Source organism: Rhinoderma darwinii, chromosome 1 (genome assembly GCF_050947455.1).
Source record: "Rhinoderma darwinii isolate aRhiDar2 chromosome 1, aRhiDar2.hap1, whole genome shotgun sequence".
In the NCBI taxonomy this organism is placed as follows: domain Eukaryota; kingdom Metazoa; phylum Chordata; class Amphibia; order Anura; family Rhinodermatidae; genus Rhinoderma; species Rhinoderma darwinii.
The window spans coordinates 652,600,809-652,618,872 of record NC_134687.1 but is presented as its reverse complement, the minus strand read 5'-3'; the positions used below and the strand labels follow the sequence as shown (position 1 = coordinate 652,618,872).

General features: G+C 50.8%; 1 protein-coding gene and 1 pseudogene across 2 annotated transcripts in view; one reads left to right on the top strand and one right to left on the bottom strand.

Moving 5' to 3' along the window:
* The window catches only part of LOC142700497 (uncharacterized), a 330,989-nt pseudogene that overhangs the window by 55,671 nt on the left and 257,254 nt on the right, over positions 1–18,064 (bottom strand).
* LOC142661124 (uncharacterized) overlaps positions 5,070–18,064 on the top strand; it is a 161,198-nt gene continuing 148,203 nt past the window's right edge. For both annotated transcript variants that reach the window (XM_075838439.1, XM_075838517.1), the window contains exon 1: positions 5,070–5,482. The gene's annotated coding sequence lies outside the window, so the exon portion shown is untranslated. The remainder of the gene's footprint in view (positions 5,483–18,064) is intronic.

The following is an 18,064-nucleotide window of genomic DNA, read 5'->3' as shown; positions in this document are numbered from 1 at the left end:
CCCCCTGTACATAGCGCCACACACAGCCCCCCTGTACATAGCGCCACACACACAGCCGCCCTGTAGATAGCGCCACACACTCCCCCTGTAGATATTACCAAACACGCACACACACCCTGTAGATCATGCCACACACACCTCTGTAGATAGCACCGCACACCCGACTGTATATAACGCCACACCACCCCCTTTAGATAGCGCCAAACACACCACCCCCTTTAGATAGCGCCAAACACACAACCCCCTGTAGATAGCGCCATACACCCCCTGTAGATAGCGCCACACACCCCACCTGTAGAAAGCCACACACAGCCCCCCTGTAGATAGCTCCAGACACAGCCCCCCTGTAGATAGCACCACACACAGCACCCCTGTAGATAGCGCCACACACAGCCCCCCTGTAGATAGCGCCACACACAGCCCCCCTGTAGATAGCGCCACACACAGCCCCCCTGTAGATAGCACCACACACAGCCCCCCTGTAGATAGCTGTACACACAGCCCCCTGTAGATAGCTGTACACACAGCCCCCCTGTAGATAGCGCCACACACAGCCCCCCTGTAGATAGCGCCACACACAGCCCCCCTGTAGATAGCGCCACACACAGCCCCCCTGTAGATAGCGCCACACAGCCCCCTGTAGATAGCGCCACACACAGCCCCCTGTAGATAGCGCCACACACTCCCCCTGTAGATATTACCAAACACGCGCACACACACACACACACACACACACACACACACACACACACACACACACACACACACACACACACCCTGTAGATCATGCCACACACCTCTGTAGATAGCACCGCACACCCGACTGTATATAACGCCACACCACCCCCTTTAGATAGCGCCAAACACACAACCCCCTGTAGATAGTGCCATACACCCCCTGTAGATAGCGCCACACACACCCCCTGTAGATAGCGCCACACACACCACCTGTAGAAAGCCACACACAGCCCCCCTGTAGATCGCGCCACATACAGCCCCCCTGTAGATAGCACCACACACAGTCCCCCTGTAGATAGCTCCAGACACAGCCCCTGCAGACAGCGTCACACACAACCCCTGCAGATAGCGTCACACACACACAACCCCTGTAGATAGCGCCACATACAGCCCCCCTGTAGATAGCTCCAGACACAGCCCCCTTGTAGATAGCACCACACACAGCCCCCTGTAGATAGCACCACACACAGCCCCCCTGCAGATAGCACCACACACAGCCCCCCTGTGGATAGCACCACACACAGCCCCCCTGTGGATAGCACCACACACAGCCCCCCTGTAGATAGCTCGACAACCCCTGCAGACAGCGTCACACACACAATCCCTGCAGATAGCGTCACGCACACAACCCCTGTAGATAGCGCCACACACAGCCCCCTGCAGATAGCGCCACACACAGCCCCCTGTAGATAGCGCCACACACAGCCCCCCTGTACATAGCGCCACAAACAGCCCCCCTGTAAATAGCACCACAGAGCCCCCCTGTAGATAGCTGCACACACAGCCCCCTGTACATAGCGCCACACACAGCCCCCCTGCAGATAGCACCACACAGCCCCCCTGCAGATAGCACCACAGCCCCCCTGTAGATAGCACCACACAGCCCCCCTGTAGATAGCACCACACAGCCCCCCCTGTAGATAGCACCACACAGTCCCCCCTGTAGATAGCACCACAGCCCCCCTGTAGATAGCGCCACACACACAAACCCTGCAGATAGCGCCACACACAGCCCCCTGTAGATAGCGCCACACACAGCCCCCCTGTAGATAGCGCCACACACAGCCCCCCTGTAGATAGCGCCACACACAGCCCCCTGTAGATAGCGCCACACACAGCCTCCCTGTAGATAGCGCCACACACAGCCCCCTGTAGATAGCGCCACACACAGCCCCCTGTAGATATTACCAAACACGCGCACACACACACACACACACACACACACACACACACACACCCTGTAGATCATGCCACACACCTCTGTAGATAGCACCGCACACCCGACTGTATATAACGCCACACCACCCCCTTTAGATAGCGCCAAACACACAACCCCCTGTAGATAGTGCCATACACCCCCTGTAGATAGCGCCACACACACCACCTGTAGAAAGCCACACACAGCCCCCCTGTAGATCGCGCCACATACAGCCCCCCTGTAGATAGCACCACACACAGCCCCCCTGTAGATAGCTCCAGACACAGCCCCTGCAGACAGCGTCACACACAACCCCTGCAGATAGCGCCACATACAGCCCCCCTGTAGATAGCTCCAGACACAGCCCCCTTGTAGATAGCACCACACACAGCCCCGTGTAGATAGCACCACACACAGCCCCCCTGCAGATAGCACCACACACAGCCCCCCTGTGGATAGCACCACACACAGCCCCCCTGTGGATAGCTCGACAACCCCTGCAGATAGCGTCACACACACAACCCCTGTAGATAGCGCCACACACAGCCCCCTGCAGATAGCGCCACACACAGCCCCCTGTAGATAGCGCCACACACAGCCCCCCTGTACATAGCGCCACAAACAGCCCCCCTGTACATAGCACCACACAGCCCCCTGTACATAGCGCCACACACAGCCCCCCTGCAGATAGCACCACAACCCCCCTGTAGATAGCACCACACAGCCCCCCTGTAGATAGCACCACACAGCCCCCCCTGTAGATAGCACCACAGCCCCCCTGTAGATAGCACCACACAGCCCCCCTGTAGATAGCACCACACACACAAACCCTGCAGATAGCGCCACACACAGCACCCTGCAGATAGCGCCACACAGACCCCTGTAAATAATGCCCCACACAAGACCTGTTGATAGTGCCACACACAGCCCCCTGTAGATAGCGCCACACACAGCCCCCCTGTAGATAGCGCCACACACAGCCCCCTGTAGATAGCGCCACACACAGCCCCCTGTAGATAGCGCCACACACAGCCCCCTGTAGATAGCGCCACACACAGCCCCCTGTAGATAGCGCCACACACAGCCCCCTGTAGATAGCGCCACACACAGCCCCCTGTAGCTAGCTGCACACACACAGCCCCTGTAGATAGCTGCACACACACAGCCCCCTGTAGATAGCGCCACACAGCCCCCCTGTACATAGCGCCACACACAGCCCCCCTGCAGATAGCGCCACACACAGCCCCCCTGCAGATAGCGCCACACACAGCCCCCTGTACATAGCACCACACACAGCCCCCTGTACATAGCACCACACAGCCCCCCTGTACACAGCGCCACACACAGCCCCCCTGTACATAGCGCCACACACAGCCCCCCTGTACATAGCGCCACACACAGCCCCCCTGTACATAGCGCCACACACACAGCCGCCCTGTAGATAGCGCCACACACTCCCCCTGTAGATATTACCAAACACGCACACACACCCTGTAGATCATGCCACACACACCTCTGTAGATAGCACCGCACACCCGACTGTATATAACGCCACACCACCCCCTTTAGATAGCGCCAAACACACCACCCCCTTTAGATAGCGCCAAACACACAACCCCCTGTAGATAGCGCCATACACCCCCTGTAGATAGCGCCACACACCCCACCTGTAGAAAGCCACACACAGCCCCCCTGTAGATAGCTCCAGACACAGCCCCCCTGTAGATAGCACCACACACAGCACCCCTGTAGATAGCGCCACACACAGCCCCCCTGTAGATAGCGCCACACACAGCCCCCCTGTAGATAGCGCCACACACAGCCCCCCTGTAGATAGCACCACACACAGCCCCCCTGTAGATAGCTGTACACACAGCCCCCTGTAGATAGCTGTACACACAGCCCCCCTGTAGATAGCACCACACACAGCCCCCCTGTAGATAGCACCACACACAGCCCCCCAGTAGATAGCACCACACACAGCCCCCCTGTAGATAGCTGCACTCACAGCCCCCCTGTAGATAGCACCACACACAGCCCCCCTGTAGATAGCACCACACACAGCCCCCCTGTAGATAGCACCACACACAGCCCCCTGTAGATAGCTGCACACACAGCCCCCCTGTAGATAGCACCACACACAGCCCCCCTGTAGATAGCTGTACACACAGCCCCCTGTAGATAGCACCACACACAGCCCCCCTGTAGATAGCACCACACACAGCCCCCCTGTAGATAGCACCACACACAGCCCCCCTGTAGATAGCGCCACACACAGCCCCCCTGTAGATAGCGCCACACACAGCCCCCCTGTAGATAGCACCACACACAGCCCCCCTGTAGATAGCACCACACACAGCCCCCTGTAGATAGCTGCACACACAGCCCCCCTGTAGATAGCACCACACACAGCCCCCTGTAGATAGCTGTACACACAGCCCCCTGTAGATAGCACCACACACAGCCCCCCTGTAGATAGCACCACACACAGCCCCCCTGTAGATAGCACCACACACAGCCCCCCTGTAGATAGCGCCACACACAGCCCCCCTGTAGATAGCGCCACACACAGCCCCCCTGTAGATAGCGCCACACACAGCCCCCCTGTAGATAGCGCCACACACAGCCCCCCTGTAGATAGCTGCACACACAGCCCCCCTGTAGATAGCTGCACACACAGCCCCCCTGTAGATAGCACCACACACAGCCCCCTGTAGATAGCACCACACACAGCCCCCCTGTAGATAGCACCACACACAGCCCCCCTGTAGATAGTGCCACACACAGCCCCCTGTAGATAGCACCACACACAGCCCCCCTGTACATAGCGCCACACACAGCCCCCTGTAGATAGCTGCACACACAGCCCCCCTGTAGATAGCACCACACACAGCCCCCTGTAGATAGCTGCACACAGCCCCCTGTAGATAGCTGCACACAGCCTCCTGCAGAAAGCGCCACACAGACCCCTGTAAATAATGCCCCACACAAGACCTGTTGATAGTGCCAGATGATTGACAGCTCTCGGTATACACACTCATACAGGGGTGACTGATAACAGAGAGAACACCGGACCAGCGGTGCTCTCTACCTCATACACGGCAATAGTTGCAGGACCTGTGAACATGTCACCACCATGTGACCGGGGCAGGAGGGGCGGAGCTTATCAGTAGAGAGACGTGGTGGATGGAGGACCTGTGACGATATCAAGATCCCGTAACCGCGGTATCAGGGGGCGGAGCTTAGAAGTGGCTGGATTGAGCGTTGTATGAAGAACCTGTTATGACGATTACGTGCTTGGCCCCCGTGTGTGGCGACGCAGCTCCTTTGCTGTGTAAAGTGATGATGATCACGTGACATGAGGCGGCGGTGTGATGCCTCCTCTCCACTTGTAAGCTCTGTCCCCTCCCACCCCGGTCACATGGTAGTGACGTCATCACAGGTCCTTCAGCTATGGTCGGGTGTACATGACTTCCGTGACTCACCTCTGTTGTTTGGTGCTCTCTCTGTTATCAGTCAGGGGATTTCCCATGATACAGTAGTAAGGTAAGGTTACATGAGGTCATTTCTGTCTTGTTTTGGTGCGTTTTTGTCCGGCACAGTGCTGGTGATTATTATTATTATCGCTGTAAATATGAAATACAGGAGGGTTTAACCCCTTGGTGACATCAGATATATAGTATTATGATGGACGTGTGCCGTCACCCTAGAAGGAGCGGAGCCTGCACCGTACACGGCTTCTCACAGCCGCCTGCAACCGCCAAGATCAGAGACAGCGCAATCCTGTCCGTGTAACCCCTCAGATGTCGTGATGAATAGCGACTGCGGCATCTGATTAGATAGCGGCTTCCTCTGTCCTCCGAAAGCGATATAGACCGGTTACCATAGTAATGCATTGTAATAAGTTTCTTGTGTTTTTTAAAAAAAACATTAAAAATAAATAACGGAATCGCCGCATCTGTTATGTCCAAATTATTACTATATCAAGTTATAACCGCAGAAATAATTCACACGTGAACGTCGCTGCTTTTGGATGCCAACGTATGGAATAAAAAGTCCCCAAAATGTCACCCACAAAATCTACATCTCACCCCACAAAACCCCCCACACCGCGCAATCACCGGAAATATAAACCCCTCACACCGCGCAATCACCGGAAATATAAACCCCCCACACCGCGCAATCACCGGAAATATAAACCCCTCACACCGCGCAATCACCGGAAATATAAAACCCCCCACACCGCGCAATCACCGGAAATATAAACCCCCCCCACACCGCGCAATCACCGGAAATATAAACCCCTCACACCGCGCAATCACCGGAAATATAAAACCCCTCACACCGCGCAATCACCGGAATTATAAAGCCCCTCACACCGCGCAATCACCGGAAATATAAACCCCTCACACCGCGCAATCACCGGAAATATAAAACCCCTCACACCGCGCAATCACCGGAAATATAAAACCCCTCACACCGCGCCATCACCGGAAATATAAACCCCCCACACCGCGCAATCACCGGAAATATAAAACCCCTCACACCGCGCAATCACCGGAAATATAAACCCCTCACACCGCGCAATCACCGGAAATATAAACCCCTCACACCGCGCAATCACGGAAATATAAACCCCCCACACTGCGCAATCACCGGAAATATAAAACCCCTCACACCGCGCAATCACCGGAAATATAAACCCCTCACACCGCGCAATCACCGGAAATATAAAACCCCTCACACCGCACAATCACCGGAAATATAAAACCCCCTACACCGCGCAATCACCTGAAATATAAAACCCCCCACACCACGCAATCACCGGAAATATAAAACCCCTCACACCGCGCAATCCCTGGAAATATAAAACCCCCCACACCGCGCAATCACCGGAAATATAAACCCCTCACACCGCGCAATCACCGGAAATATAAAACCCCCCACACCGCGCAATCACCGGAAATATAAACCCCTCACACCGCGCAATCACCGGAAATATAAACCCCCCACACCGCGCAATCACCGGAAATATAAACCCCCCACACCGCGCAATCACCGGAAATATAAACCCCTCACACCGCGCAATCACCGGAAATATAAAACCCCCCACACCGCGCAATCACCGGAAATATAAAACCCCACACACCGCGCAATCACCGGAAATATAAAACCCCTCACACCGCGCAATCACCGGAAATATAAACCCCCCACACCGCGCAATCACCGGAAATATAAAACCCCTCACACCGCGCAATCACCGGAAATATAAACCCCCCACACCGCGCAATCACCGGAAATATAAAACCCCTCACACCGCGCAATCACAGGAAATATAAACCCCTCACACCGCGCAATCACCGGAAATATAAAACCCCCCACACCGCGCAATCACCGGAAATATAAAACCCCTCACACCGCGCAATCACCGGAAATATAAACCCCTCACACCGCGCAATCACCGGAAATATAAAACCCCCCACACCGCGCAATCACCGGAAATATAAAACCCCACACACCGCGCAATCACCGGAAATATAAACCCCCCACACCGCGCAATCACCGGAAATATAAACCCCTCACACCGCGCAATCACCGGAAATATAAACCCCTCACACCGCGCAATCACCGGAAATATAAACCCCTCACACCGCGCAATCACCAGAAATATAAACCCCTCACACCGCGCAATCACCGGAAATATAAAACCCCTCCACACCGCGCAATCATCGGAAATATAAAACCCCTCACACCGCACAATCACTGGAAATATAAACCCCTCACACCGCGCAATCACCGGAAATATAAACCCCCCCACACCGCGCAATCACCGGAAATATAAACCCCTCACACCGCGCAATCACCGGAGATATAAACCCCTCACACCGCGCAATCACCGGAAATATAAAACCCCTCACACCGCGCAATCACCGGAAATATAAACCCCTCACACCGCGCAATCACCGGAAATATAAAACCCCCCACACCGCGCAATTACTGGAAATATAAATCCCCTCACACCGCGCAATCACCGGAAATATAAACCCCCCCCCCCACACCGCGCAATCACCGGAAATATAAACCCCTCACACCGCGCAATCACCGGAAATATAAAACCCTCACACCGCGCAATCACCGGAAATATAAACCCCTCACACCGCACAATCACCGGAAATATAAACCCCCCACACCGCGCAATCACCGGAAATATAAACCCCTCACATAGCGCAATCACCGGAAATATAAACCCCTCACACCGCGCAATCACCGGAAATATAAACCCCTCACACCGCGCAATCACCGGAAATATAAAACCCCTCACACCGCGCAATCACCGGAAATATAAAACCCCCCACACCGCGCAATCACGGGAAATATAAAACCCCTCACACCGCGCAATCACCGGAAATATAAACCCCTCACACCGCGCAATCACCGGAAATATAAAACCCCCTCACACCGGGCAATCACCGGAAATATAAACCCCTCACACCGCGCAATCACCGGAAATATAAACCTCCCCCACACCGCGCAATCACCAGAGATATAAAACCCCTCACACCGCGCAATCACCGGAAATATAAACCCCTCACACCGCGCAATCACCAGAAATATAAAACCCCTCACACCGCGCAATCACCGGAAATATAAACCCCTCACACCGCGCAATCACCGGAGATATAAAACCCCTCACACCGCGCAATCACCGGAAATATAAACCCCTCACACCGCGCAATCACCGGAGATATAAAACCCCCCACACCGCGCAATCACGGGAAATATAAAACCCCTCACACCGCGCAATCACCGGAAATATAAACCCCTCACACCGCGCAATCACCGGAAGTATAAACCCCCTCACACCGCGCAATCACCGGAAATATAAACCCCCCACACCGCGCAATCACCGGAAATATAAACCCCCCCCCACACCGCGCAATCACCGGAAATATAAACCCCCTCACACCGCGCAATCACCGGAAATATAAACCCCTCACACCGCGCAATCACCTGAAATATAAAACCCCTCACACCGCGCAATCACCGGAAATATAAACCCCCTCACACCGCGCAATCACCGGAAATATAAAACCCCTCACACCGTGCAATCACCGGAAATATAAACCCCTCACACCGCGCAATCACCGGAAATATAAAACCCTGCACACTGCGCAATCACCGGAAATATAAAACCCCTCACACTGCGCAATCAGCGGAAATATAAAACCCCCCACACCGCGCAATCACCGGAAATATAAAACCCCTCACACCGCGCAATCACCGGAAATATAAACCCCTCACACCGCGCAATCACCGGAAATATAAAACCTCTCACACCACGCAATCACCGGAAATATAAACCCCCCACACCGAGCAATTACTGGAAATATAAAACACCCCACACCGTGCAATCACCGGAAATATAAACCCCTCACACCGCGCAATCACCGGAAACATAAAACCCCTCACACCGCGCAATCACCGGAAATATAAACCCCTCACACCGCGCAATCACCGGAGATATAAAACCCCTCACACCGCGCAATCACCGGAAATATAAACCCCTCACACCGCGCAATCACCGGAGATATAAAACCCCCCACACCGCGCAATCACGGGAAATATAAAACCCCTCACACCGCGCAATCACCGGAAATATAAACCCCTCACACCGCGCAATCACCGGAAATATAAACCCCTCACACCGCGCAATCACAGGAAATATAAACCCCCTCACACCGCGCAATCACCGGAAATATAAACCCCCCACACCGCGCAATCACCGGAAATATAAAACCCCCCCCACACCGCGCAATCACCGGAAATATAAACCCCCTCACACCGCGCAATCACCGGAAATATAAACCCCTCACACCGCGCAATCACCTGAAATATAAAACCCCTCACACCGCGCAATCACCGGAAATATAAACCCCCTCACACCGCGCAATCACCGGAAATATAAAACCCCTCACACCGTGCAATCACCGGAAATATAAACCCCTCACACCGCGCAATCACCGGAAATATAAAACCCTGCACACTGCGCAATCACCGGAAATATAAAACCCCTCACACCGCGCAATCACCGGAAATATAAAACCCCTCACACCGCGCAATCACCTGAAATATAAAACCCCTCACACCGCGCAATCACCGGAAATATAAACCCCCTCACACCGCGCAATCACCGGAAATATAAAACCCCTCACACCGTGCAATCACCGGAAATATAAACCCCTCACACCGCGCAATCACCGGAAATATAAAACCCTGCACACTGCGCAATCACCGGAAATATAAAACCCCTCACACCGCGCAATCACCGGAAATATAAAACCCCTCACACCGCGCAATCACCGGAAATATAAAACCCCTCACACCGCGCAATCACCGGAAATATAAACCCCTCACACCGCGCAATCACCGGAAATATAAAACCTCTCACACCACGCAATCACCGGAAATATAAACCCCCCACACCGAGCAATTACTGGAAATATAAAACACCCCACACCGTGCAATCACCGGAAATATAAACCCCTCACACCGCGCAATCACCGGAAACATAAAACCCCCCACACTGCACAATCATAGGAAATATAAAACCTTCTGTCTCACAATACGGCGACGCAAAACCATTTTGTTTTTTGAACAACTCGTTCTTTCCTTGGAGAAGATAAAAATATACATTTGGTGTCGTCGTAATCGTATTGACCCGGAGAATAAAGGTAACAAGTCATTTTTACGGCATGGTGAACGTCGCAAAACGAAACCCTAAAAATAATAGGGGTTTCCACGATCGGACAACTGATGACGTCCACCGGATAGGTCATCAGTATATGATCTGTGGGGGTCTGACACCCGGACCCCGCACTGATCAGCTGCTCCGGCTGCCTCCGGGCACCCGACGTCCATGCGGAAAGTAGATGCTCCGGTCACGGAATAGCGGCCGAGCTGCAGTGTTAGGTTATGTTCACATGCAGAGTCAAAAACGTCTCAAAATACGGAGCTGTTTATAAGGGAAAACCGCTCTGGATATTCAGACGTTTTTTTTAACCACTCGCAATTTTCGCTGCGTTTTTTACGGACGTTTTTGGAGCTTTTTTCAATAGTGTTATGAAAAACAGCTCCAGAAACGTCCCAAGATGTGTTCTGCACTTCTTTTTCGCGTAAAAAACGGTCCATCGGAACAGGACGCAGTTTTTTCCATTGAAATCAATGGGCAGATGTTTAGAGGCGTTCTGCTTCGATTTTTTTGGGCGTTTACATCCCGAAAATAGGCCGTGTGAACGTACCCTTAGGCTGGGTTCACACGAGCACATTAACGTCCGTAATGGACGGACGTATTTCGGCCGGAAGTCCCGGACCGAACTCAGTGCAGGGAGCCGGGCTCCTAGCATCGTAGTTATGTACGACGCTAGGAGTCACTGCCTCTCCGTGGAACTACTGTCCCGTACTGAAAACATGATTACAGTATGGGACAGTTGTCCTGCAGAGAGGCAGGGACTCCTAGCATCGTACATAACTATGATGTACATAGCTAGGAGTTCGGTCCGGGACTTCCGGCCGAAATACGTCCGTCCATTACGGACGTTAATGTGCTCGTGTGAACCCAGCCTTAGGCTGGATTCACACGAACGTGGCGTTTTTGGGGACGCAAAAACGCGGCGTTTTGCACGCGCAAAAATCACTTGCCAGCTCCATGTGTCATCCGTGTATGATGCGCGGCTGCGTGATTTTCGCGCATCCGCCATCATAGAGATGATTCTAGCCGACGTCAGTCACTGTCCAGGGTGCTGAAAGAGTTAACTGATCGGCAGTAACTCTTTCAGCACCCTCGACAGTGAATTCCGATCACCATATTTAGCAACCTGTTAAAAAAAAAAAAGAGGTTCGTACTTACCGAGAACTTCCCGGCCGTTGCCTTGGTGACGCGCCCTTGGTGACGCGCCTCTCTTGACATCTGGCCCCACCTCCCTGGATGACGTGGCAGTCCATGTGACCGCTGCAGCCTGTGCTTGGCTGCAGCTGTCACTTGGACTGAATTGTCATCCCGGGAGGTCAGACTGGTGGAAGAAGCCGGGAGTTATCGGTAAGTCAGGTTTTTTAACCTGTATATTGTGATCGGAAGTCACTGTCCAGGGTGCTGAAACAGTTTAACTCTTTCAGCACCCTGGACAGTGACTATCTCCTGACGTCGCATACCGGATATTTTTTTGCCGGGTTCGGCCAAAACGAGTTCGGTTCGGTTGTCCGGGTTCGCTCTTCTCAAAGACACTCCGTTTGGATGTTTGTAAACAGAAAAGCACGTGGTGCTTTTCTGTTTACATTCATCCTTTTGCCAGCTCTTGCGCGAATCACGCAGTTCGCATGGAAGTGCTTCTGTTTTCAATGGGTGCGTGATGCGTGCAAAACGCCCAAAGAACGGACATGTCGTGACTTTTTTTCAGCAGACTCACGCTGAGCAAAAATCACGAACATGTCAGCACGGCCCCATAGACACATATAGGTCCGTGCAACGCGCGTGCAAATCACGCGCGTTGCACGGACGTTTTTCATGTTCGTCTGAATAAAGCCTTACAGTGAATAGGAGCAGAGCTGCAGTTCTGTAGAACGGCCGCTGTTTAGTGGACGGAGACATTTGCTTCTGGCTTCAACTAGTTCATAACGTTCAAAACATCCGGCAGCTGATCGGTCCATGTGTCAGACCCCCCCTTTAAAAATGACATCATGTCTCACACAAGACATGTTCTCATACGGCTGTGTCACTGGAAAATAAAAAAGTTCTGGCTTTTGGAAGGAGGGAGGAAAAATGAAAATTTTCTGCGTTTCCAAGGGGTTAAGTACAAAACATGACAATAAACATTAATGAATGATTGGCTGGTCCAGAAGGAGAGAGACCCTGCCTGCGTAGAATACACTTTATAAGAGAAGAGACCCTGCCCGCGTAGACTGCACTCTACAAGAGCAGGAGAGACCCTGCCCGCGTAGACTGCACTCTACGAGAGAAGGAGAGACCCTGCCCGCGTAGACTGCACTCTACGAGAGAAGGAGAGACCCTGCCCGCGTAGACTGCACTCTACGAGAGAAGGAGAGACCCTGCCCGCGTAGACTGCACTCTACGAGAGGAGGAGACCGTAGGTGAGGGTAAAAGCTGGTCATTCGGTGGAGTAGTGGCAGACGGGATATTACAGGGTGTAAGCTTTTCTGAGCATGGGGTGTTCAGGTTACTAGTGAACGTTTGGATGGTGGGAGAGATGGGATGTGTTGGTTGGAAGAGGTCCAGAGTATGGGGGACGCACGTGAAAAATCTTCTAGACGATGTGAGGAACCGATAAAAGGAGAGCAAAGAAGGTCTCGTGAGGACAGGAGATTACGGCAGAGATCTATGGAGGGGACAGGTTGTAGACTGGAGATTACGTGTGGGGAGGTATCGGGAGATTAGGGCTGAGATGTATGGAGGGGACAAGATGTTGACAGCCTTGCATGTCATTTTTAACTTCATATAGCAGGCAATGTGTAGCCAGTGACCGCAGTGGTGGGATGAGGGGAGAGGTAGATTTACCCCTGCAGCAGAGTTGAGAATGGGTAGGAGGGTGTAATAGTGTTAGATGGGAAGCCACAGAGGAGGATGGTGGAGTAGTCTAGATGGTAGATGATGAGGGCATATGTCCTAGCATTTTTGAGGGTGAGGAAAGACTGAATTCTAGAGGGTTTATGAGGTGGAGGCAGCAAGAAGTGGGAAGCGATTGGCTGTGCTGTTTGAAATTAAGGGTTATCCCAATACAAGACGGGGAAAAGTGTGGAGCCATTACCTGTGATTGATAGTTCTGGTAAGTGGGGGGGGGGGGGTGAGTGAAATAGGGGTAAAGATGATTCCGTTTTCTCCATGTTGATCTTAAGGAAGCGGGAGGTGAAGGAGGAGATAACTGTTATACACTGCAGATAGCAGGGAGGGAACATCAAGACCAGGGGGGTAAATATCACCAAAGTTTTAGATTGAGAAGAGTAAGGGTCCCAGGACACTGAGACCCTTGAGTGACACTAAACAAAAACCTAAAAATCTAAATCTGACACACCACGAATTTATATTAAACGGTATAAATTTATTGATACATAACAACAAACAAGATTAAAAACAGAGATGATTACCACAGTATAGATGGATACCAGACACTGATACACAACAGAGGCGCTGAATCATACAGGAAAGAGTGGGCAATGTATATGAAGTGTATTGCATCATGCAACCTGCATGTTCCTATGTAAAGTCAGAAGTAACGATCCCCCACTTCTAAATGGAACCATGCATGTAGCAGATCTACAGCAGCCTAATAATAAATTAAACAATGGATAGTGAATAAATGTAAGTAGTGTAGTCCAATGTTGGTATAAACTACCAGTTACCGATGCAGTGGAACACCTTACCCATGTTTAGAGAGCGGCACTGTCTAGCATCACACCCGACGCATGTTTCGGCAGGAAGCCTTCATCTGGGGGTGGTGTCAGAAAGTCAAAAATGAGCCTTTTAAATAACAATGAGCCAATCACATGTGAGAAACTCACCTGTGATTGGCTCAAACCAATCTCAATGAGCAGCGCTGGACGCAGCATCTGACACAGGAATAACATCCAGTTCATAACCCGGAAGTGAAAAGGACATAAGCCACGTGTCCCACCAGTCCTTGTAGCCCTGGATACAGAGATACAAACAAAGGGAGATGCAGGGAACGAGCAAGCAGCCTATGCGGAGGAGGAGAAGTGAAAGTGAAAGTAAACCATGAAAGCATTTTACACAGATGTAATAGACACAGTGACTGGTAGCTGTCCCTATCTTTGCCCTATTTTATATACACAATGTAGAGCAGGGGTCTCAAACTCGGCCGGGTAAGTGGGCCGCATATAGAAAAAATGGGAAGTTGACGGGCCGCATTACTTTCAAATTTGATACAATACAAAATTATTGTTAATCAATTAGTTATTTGAACTACTATAACACTATATTACTATAATAATATAACATAGGTTTAAAATTTGAGATATTTCTCCACGTGCTTATTTCAACAATCCAGCTTTCCAGTTTAAGTGTCGCTAAATGCAGATGCTGCCGCAGAGTCCTCCGCAGATGCTGCCGCAGTGTGCCCTCCGCAGATGCTGCCGCAGTGTGCCCTCCGCAGATGCTGCCGCAGTGTGCCCTCCGCAGATGCTGCCGCAGTGTGCCCTCCGCAGATGCTGCCGCAGTGTGCCCTCCGCAGATGCTGCCGCAGTGCCGTCAGGGGCTTGCCTAGAGCTGGCGTCCCGGAGCAGAGCCGCTTCTGGCACTCTGCCTGGGATTCCAGCTCTGCTCCTGACATCACTATCCATATATAGACAGAGATGTCAGGGGCAACCCCAGAGTTGGAGTCCCGGGCAGAGCGCTAGTAGGCTCTTCCTGGGACTCCAGCTGGGCTCCTGACATCACTGGGACTCCTGCTCTGGGGAAGCCCCTGACATCATTGTCGATGTATGGACAGCGATGTCAGAGGCTTCCCCAGAGTCCCGGAGCAGAGCCGATAATAGAGCTCTGCCCGGGACTCCGCTCTGGGGAAGACCCTGACACACTGTCCACATATGGGCAGCGATGTCAGGGAATTCCACAGAGTCCCGGAGCAGAGCCGACACCAGCGCTTTACTCGGGACTCTGGCTCTGGGGAAGCCCCAGACATCACTGTTCATATGTAGACAGCGATGTCAGGGAATTCCACAGAGTCCAGGAGCAGAGCCGACACCAGCGCTCTGCTCCGCTCTGGGGAAGACCCTGACACACTGTCTATATATGGGCAGCGATGTCAGGAAATTCCACAGAGTCCCGGAGCAGAGCCTGTACTAGCGCTCTGCCCAGGACTCCGGCTCTGGGGAAGCCTCAGACATCGCTGTTCATATGTGGACAGCGATGTCAGGGAATTCCAGAGTCTCGGAGCAGAGCCGGTCTGTGTCCCGCAGATGACAGCCCCAGGGGCCGCATGCGGGCCGCGTGCTTGAGACACCTGATGTAGAGGGTGTGCCATAACAAGTGATGAATTAATCAAACAGATATAAATTTAAATACTAATACATAAATACACACGAATACAGAAAATTATTGCAGCAATTAATTAATTGAGATTAAAGACCAAACAAATGAAAAAAGACAAAAGACATATTGATAGCCATACACAAATAAAGATGCATTACATACTGACTTACACATATACATACAAAAATATTGCAGTGATCACAATACAATATAACAATGCAATATGTTCATATACACATGTGCATGAATTGATAAGAGAACATACATACAGATATATACATAAATACATATCCACTTAGCCATAAAAGCTCCCCCATTAAATGTGGCCATTCCTAAACCAAAAAAAAATCATTTTTCTTGGATGTGCATAAATATTAAATGTATGTTAAAAAATAAACAAATACCATAAAAGGTGATTAAAATACACTACTATAAATTATTTCAATTATAAAAACGTGAAAAACATATACATAGAAGTGAAAAAACCAACTAAAGTGTGAAAGAGTGAAATTAAGATGAAATAATATAATGATGTGATAAATAATAATGTGTGACAAATGTATAAGCGAACAAATCAAAAAATGTGTTTGGAAAGTGACAATTATGACAAAGTGTTTAATATAAACACATAAGTATGTGTACGTGTGAATGTGTGAAAAAATGTTGGGCAAAAGAAATAAATTCAAGTAGATATAAAACAATAAATATATTGCATCCCTACACCGCATGAAAATTAAATGTGAATGAATAATTAGTATTTATTCCAAGGGTAAGTACATACGTATGTAAGAATTTGTACTGTAAATACATATTAACAATCAAGAGAAAATAAAGTGAATACAAAGACATCAATCTCGTCCATAAACTGGCTGCTCAGAACTTTTAAGAGAATCTTATTGTGGGCTCGAACAACATCAAACGAGTAGGTCACGGCAAACTCATAAGTATGTTACTGGTAATCTGCAAAAAACTAAAAATAGGTAAAAGTTAAACAATGAAGTTTGCTAAACACTTTAGTTCAGGGACTTAAAAACAACACCACGGCAGATCCCAACACCCCTTATAGGAAAGCTGCAAAACCCCGAATTTTACTGACTTTAATTTCCACATCCATCTGGATTCCAGCTTTAACAATTTCCTCATCAATGACCCACCTCTCAGGTCCAATTCTACATGGTCGATGCCTTTCACATGAAGGTCTTTGGAATTGCATCGATGATGTAGAAAAAAATGTCTCGGTAGAGTTTTAAGGAATTCCACCTTTTCAGGTGTAGTACCCCTTGCTGCCTCAATACCATTTACATGTTCCCTTTTCCTTACTTTAAGCTGTCTTGTGGTAAGGGCAATGTACATTTTTGGACAAGGGCTGCATGCATAATAAACAACTCCTTTGGTGTTACAATTAATTGGCCAAGTAATTTTATATGTTGTTAGACCAGATGAATCCACAAATCCATTGCTTGTGTTGATGTTTGGACAGGCTATGCAACGTCCACATGGACGACAGCCCCACTTTGGTTTACTTGCTCCAAAGATTGGTCTAGTCATTGGTGGTTTGTGGTAGCTATGAACCAGGGCGTCACAAATGTTTTTTGCCCGTCTCGAGGGACACTAACAGAGAGAGGGTGGGACAAGAATGTGGTGTGTGAGTGGGAGATACTAAATCTTTGGTTGGTAAGGTATGAGGAGATCCAGGAGAGGGCCAAGTCTGTGATGTCAAGGGACTAGACATTTTGTATCGGGATGGTTTGGTCTACTGTGTCGAAGGTGGTGGACCGGTCTAGAAGGAGCAGCACAGAGTAATGTAGAAGGTGGAGGACAGGTCACACTTTACAGAAGTCTGCGTGTAAGATGTGACTGCTAAGTGATAAGATAATGCAGAGATCCTGCACACACAGCGCAATACATGCTGCTTCCTCACACTTCAGCCAGGACTTCCCGTACATGCACACTGGACTGCCGGGACCTTCTGTACATGCACACTGAACTGCCGGGACCTTCCGTACATACACACTGCACTGCCGGGACCTCCCGTGCATGCACACTGCACTGCCGGGACCTCCCGTGCA